Source organism: Alligator sinensis, unplaced genomic scaffold, assembly GCF_000455745.1.
Source record: "Alligator sinensis unplaced genomic scaffold, ASM45574v1 scaffold132_1, whole genome shotgun sequence".
Classification (NCBI taxonomy): domain Eukaryota; kingdom Metazoa; phylum Chordata; order Crocodylia; family Alligatoridae; genus Alligator; species Alligator sinensis.
Genome location: NW_005842776.1, coordinates 83,318 through 89,086, shown reverse-complemented (window position 1 = coordinate 89,086; position 5,769 = coordinate 83,318). Strand labels below are relative to the sequence as shown.

The following is a 5,769-nucleotide window of genomic DNA, read 5'->3' as shown; positions in this document are numbered from 1 at the left end:
TTACAGGAATATCAAAGGAATCCCATAGAGCAAACCAGGGTGGCTGAGGTAGCCGTTTCAACACGCATCTGAGTTACTGAAGCTAAATATCTGATCGGATCTCTAGTAGGTTACTCACTCGCATCGTCCAGAGGTGGTTGTTGTTTCCTCTGGAGGCAGGGCACTCTTGCAGCATGCGGTGATGAGGAGAGAGCCAGGTTCAGATTCACCTGGATGACCGCATGGATAATGGCTGCCTTCTTCCTGGCCCGGCCCTTTTATCCCCTCTCTGACCTCAGCAGCCTGGTCCAATCGAAGCTGCCAGTGCTGGCCACTCCCAAACCAATCTAAAAAACCATCACTGGCTACCTGGGCAGGTGAGTGGGGCTTTTCCTCCCCCCTCCCATCCTGACCAGAGCATCCGCCTCCCAGGCACCAGGCTTTTGCCATGTAGACAGGGGCGAAGATCCCCGCCCTGAGGGATTCAACACCAGCCTCTCACGCTGGCAGAGACAGATGTCTGGAGAGGGACACAGACGGTGGGATTTCTGCCACCGGACCATTGCCTCTGCCTGGGGTCTGTTGAACATCTATTAACCTCCTTTGCAGCAGCAGGACCTTGGTGGCTGCAGCCCCCTGCATTTCCCTGTGGCAGGTTGGGGGGTGATGCCTGGGGCTGTGTCAGGGGTGACTCTTGTGTTGCTGAGAGTCTGGACAATGGAAATGTCTGGGTTGGCTTGGCAGGGCTGATCAGAGTTTTCTTTAGTCTGTAATTTGCATTGACTTATGTTTCTGAGATTGGGTCTGAGCAGGGTTTTCCCCTGTTCCTCTCTCCCTTGCAGCTTCCAGCGCTGAAGGTTTAGGAAGCTCTGATTCAGAGGCCGTGCCCTCACTCCACTCCTCAATAGCAACTGATGCCCCTTTCCTCCAAGCACATGTCTAGTCCCTTGGTGAATCTGGATGCACTCTCAGCTCCCAGCACATCTGGTGGTCATGAGTCCCACCCTTTAATGCCACGCTGGGTAGAAAAACTTCCTGATGTTTATTTTAAACTGACTGCTACTGGTTTCATGTGGTGACCCCTCATTCTTGCCAGGTGAGAGACAGTCAGTAATAAATCCCTAGTGATTTCCTCCTCACCATTTAGCACGTTATAAACCCTTGTCCTGCCCCCGCCAAGCATCTCTCTTCTGAACTGATCAGGCCTGGCCCCCTTACTCTCTCCTCATAGGAAATCCTCTTCATAGTACTCAGCATCCTTGTTGCCCTGCTGTGGAGCTGATGGTACCGCCCTGCTTGGCACTGGCTGGGCTCGGTGGGAGGCGGTTGTCCTGCTGCGGAGCAGGAAGGGCAGAGGTAGCAGAGGCGCCTTGGAGAAGCCCAGGGATGCAGGCCTCCAGACGGGGTGCGGCAGACAGGCTTCGGCTGTGGGGGTGAAGATGAGATCCTGTGAAGAGGAAGCAGAAGTGGTGGCTTCGCTGCAGGAGGGAAAGGGAGTTCCTGGAGGGGAACGAGCAGCAAGGACTCGGGGAACCGAGACAAGCCTCACGGCTTTGTGGCCTCTCTGAGAGCCTGGCTCCCAGCCCCGTCTGCTGGCTCAGCCTCCCCCAAGGCTCTGCCACCCCGCACCCTCCCTCCTGCTTTCAGCTCCCGCCAGCCCCGGCTGGCCCAGGACCCACTGCCGGGCCATCTCCAGAGTCCCAAACCCCCACCCTCTCCATCACACTCCTGCACACTTCTCCCCCAGCTCCTCTTGCCCTGCCCCTGCCCAGTGCCTCCTCCAGGCTCCCCCACCTAGGTGTGGGCCATGCAGGGTCAGGGTGGGGTCTCGCCACAGCAGTAAGGGCAGTGCCCAGCCCTGCCCTGCTCCACCCTGGACCCAGGCATCTCAGCCAGCACCTGTCCCTCTCTCCTACTGTGACATGGTGCTATCTGACCCCTGGGTTAATTTCCTACTTAGGGTCAGCACTCCCTTGCCATTGGATTTCTGACCTGTTGTGCATTAATGGCAGTATTGGAGACTAAGAGAAAATGCACCCTGGGGTAACTTCCTCCCAGTTTTTCTGTATCCAGGATTTACCCTCTACAGTCCATTGACTCCTCACCCACCTTGCGGTGCACCTTGTGCAGGGCTCCTCCACCCTGGTCTGCTGCTCACCGAGATAACACTTGCAATAATCGCAGGGCGAGGGCTAGATCTGCTCACCGCTCTGCATTCACTCTTCAGGTCTCGGACGGGAACCGCTCCTTTTCTGGCTCAGGTGGTCCCACTCATAGGCATAAAGGCAACACAAATTACAAACTAAAGAAAACAGTCCTGAGCATGCCAAATCATCACTCCCAGATGCTGTCAGTTTATATCGGACTCTCTTATCCCTCAGAGAGGCCCCGCTAGTTTGCTTAACTCATAACCTATCTGGCTTCCTTGCTGCATGCCTTAAGAAGGGTGGTTTTTTTTCCTCCAAACTTGCAAAGAGCTTCTTTTTTTCCCCAACTATTTAGTTAATCTAATAAAAATTATCACATCTACCCCAAAGAGCCTTGCCTGCCTATGTCCTTAGACATACACGGCTACAACCAATGACCCTCACTTCAGCTTCGTGCACTGATCCCTGGGGTGATGGGGGAATTTCCTCCAGACAGTTGATCCCCTCATCGCTCAGCCTGCTTGCAGGGCTAATGTTTTTCTGCTTGTAGACCTCAGAGTCCTTGGCTCCCTTGTCCTGGTCTTAGCTTTGCCCCGGCAGCTCCGTGGGCTGCAGGCTCTGGCTCAATTAGGTGTCGGGTTGTTTCCTCCAGGCTGTTGGATGACGGGACTTTAATGGTACGGTGTAGGGCTAATTATTATCTGCTTCCTAGGGCTCTCACTTCTTACTCACACTCTCTCCGTTGCTATCTTTCTATCTTCCTTTGAAGAGCAGCCATCCTACGGGATCGCCGCGGTCTCCTGCCAGCACCAAATAAATCTCCTGGGGTTTTGTCCCCCCTTTCCAGGGGAATACCCCTCTCCGGTACCTCACAGGCTTTTCCCCCAGAACTCCTGGGGTCTTCTCTTCTGTGATCCTAGGTCTGGAGGAAAGCGCAGCATCCTTGCCACAGCTGCACAGGGACCTCCCCTCGCCCCTTGTCCTGCTCTGATGCGCCCATTCTCTAGCCACTGATGAGATACGGGTCTAAGGCAGCTGAAAGCTTAACCCTTTCTTTCCCAGGGTATCACAGTGCACAAGGGAGTCAGGGAAACTGAGGCAGGCAACCTCAAAGCAAAACAACAGCAAAAAGCCAGCCGTACTCCAAGAGCAGGACACAAGAAAGCGGCAGCTCTTCCAAACGAGTCGTCTTGCTGCACCACTTGAGCTCCTGCTGCATCGCGCGACAGGCTCTGCGACCAGCTTTGCTTTAGATGGGCTGCAGCAAGGGTTTACATGCAACCTCTGGGGCCTTCTCTGAAGCACATGAGGAAATGGTTTGGAGGCAACTGCTGCCCAGTAAGCGCATGGCAGAGCAGCTAATCTTGGTCAGAGAGGTGTTGCCAGCAGCTTCTGTCCAATTGGAAACAGCTCCACAGGTCTGGCATTGCCAGGTCTGGCATTGCTCTGCACATTCATAGGGCTTGAAGGAGGGAATGCGGCACACAGCATTCATCGCTGGTGACACCAGGGTCTTCAGAGCACAGGGCAGGGGCTCAAAAGGACCCTGTACTGATGCAGGAGGAAAGCCTGCGCCGAGGACAGAGCCGTTGCCTGTGCAGTCCTGCACTGGAGGGGGGCTGCAGCAGGGCAGGGAAGGAGCTGGGGACCCTAGAGCCATGGGGCTGGAAGGGAGCTGCAGGGTCACATCCACTCCAAGTCTTGCCTGAGGCAGGAACAGCCCTGACCAAACCAGCCCAGACAAACCTGGTGTCTGATCCTTGAGCAGCATGACACCATCACCCTGACACAGCCCTAGGCATCACACCAGACTGTGCCGCTTGGAAATCAGGGGGGGCCGCAACTGTTAATATCCTGCTGCTGCAAAGGGGATTAATACATGCCCGAGACCCCAGGCAGAGGCCGTGCCCCCGGTGCAGAGAAAGGCAACCCCCCCAGTCCAGACCAATGTGACCAAGGAAGAAATCCCTTCCTGCCCCCAATGCAGCATTGGTCTGAGCCTGAGCAGAGAGGCCTGACCCTCCAGCCAGGATCCTGATGGGCTGAGTCCCAGCATGGATAGGAGTTGGAGCACACTGGGCTGCATCCCTGTGAATGCCACATACCAGTCCAGGGCAGCAATGCTCCCGCTCCGTTCAGTGCTGCCGAGACATCCCTGGGAGCACGGTGTCCAGTCTTGGACCCTGCCCTTCAAGACAGTCACCCTGCACAGTTGCTGCAGACACGGGGTCCCTCTGGCTTCTCTGGGGCCTGCTACTGATGCCTCCCCACCACCTGCCAGGCTGGGATGGGGCCATTTGCAGAAGTTGCCCCTCATGTGGTCCAGGAGCCCCAGAGAAGTGCAGCAGCCATGATGAGGAGCTGGAAGAAGTGGCTGTTTCCCAGCCTGTCCCATGCTTTGGGGTCCAGACTCCTGGGTCCCAGGCTCTGGGGCTCCCTGGGTGGGAAACTGATGTCCTTGTGCTGCTGCCTGATGGCCAGCTTGCTCCCAGCTGTCTGCCCGGGGACTAGGAGACAGGCAGGACAATGGGTCCCTCACAGCCTGCCCCTTCATCCCTCTGCTCCTTATGGAGCCTCCCCCTGCACACTGGAGATGCCGGGCTGTGTTGGGGCTGCAGGTGAGGCCAGAAGCCCTGGAGCATCATGAAGCACCTGGTGGGGGAAGGGGTTGAGCAGCTGCAAAGCAGCCGGGACCTAGGTGTTCAGGCTCCATGCCCCGACTCTGAGCACAGACACCCTGGGACAGTTCCTGCCCATCAGTGCCTGGGGACCTGCCTTGCCACTCCAAAGATTTGCAGTGCCTATAGGGCAAGAGTAGCTATGTGCTCCCTTGGCCCTGGCTGTGGGATGCTGGAGGGGTGCATGTGCACAGTTCTCCCATCCCCTGCCTGCCTTTCACGGTTCCCCATCACCCTGCCTCGGGCAGGGGATATTTTTATTGCACGGAACTACCAGAAATAAACCAGAAATAAACCAAAGCGAGAAGGGAAAGGAAGTGCTAGCCCGGGCTGGGGGGGGCTCCTCCGGAGCTTTGGTGGGGAATGCCGGGCTGCAGGGCAGTGTTTCCTGCTGGGGTTTGTGAGTGGATCCATGCATGGCCCATCCACCCCCCAACCCCTCATCCCCAGGGCAGCCCCAGCGAATGGCTGCCAGCACCCACTGCCCCACTACCCCCGGATGCATGGCCTGTCTGCTACACCGACACTCTCCCAGGCTGCTCCGTGGGGCAGGGGCCCTGGCCAGCTCCAGGCTGCCAGCTTTCAGTCCCTGATGTCCTGGGTCCTGCCTGTCAGCTCCATGCCCCTGTCCTTGACCCAGGGCTCCTGGCCCCTTCACTGGAATAACCCAGTTTAGCACTGGCTGGGAACACAGAAGTGCCCAAAATCCCCCAGGCCACAAAGGATGTGGGCAGAGGGGAGGAAAGCCAGGCAGAAGCTGCCCAGCAAGGGCGGGGGCTGCAGTAGAACATGCTGGGGCAGCTTTAGGATCTGTGGGTCCAGGCTGGGTGCCTCTGGCAGGATGGGTCTGGCTGGGTCCGTGCCTCCCAACCCCAGCTGACTCTTGTCCGCGTGCCACATGGGAATTGGAGAGTGGGGGACACTTCCTGCACAGCCCCTAGCAGCTCCTTGCAGAGCCCGGGGAA

At 57.3% G+C, this 5,769-nt stretch overlaps 1 protein-coding gene across 1 annotated transcript in view; it reads left to right on the top strand.

Annotated features, from left to right (window-relative positions):
- LOC106722854 overlaps positions 1-5,769 on the top strand; it is a 28,178-nt gene that overhangs the window by 19,561 nt on the left and 2,848 nt on the right. The gene's annotated exons all lie outside the window — the stretch shown is intronic.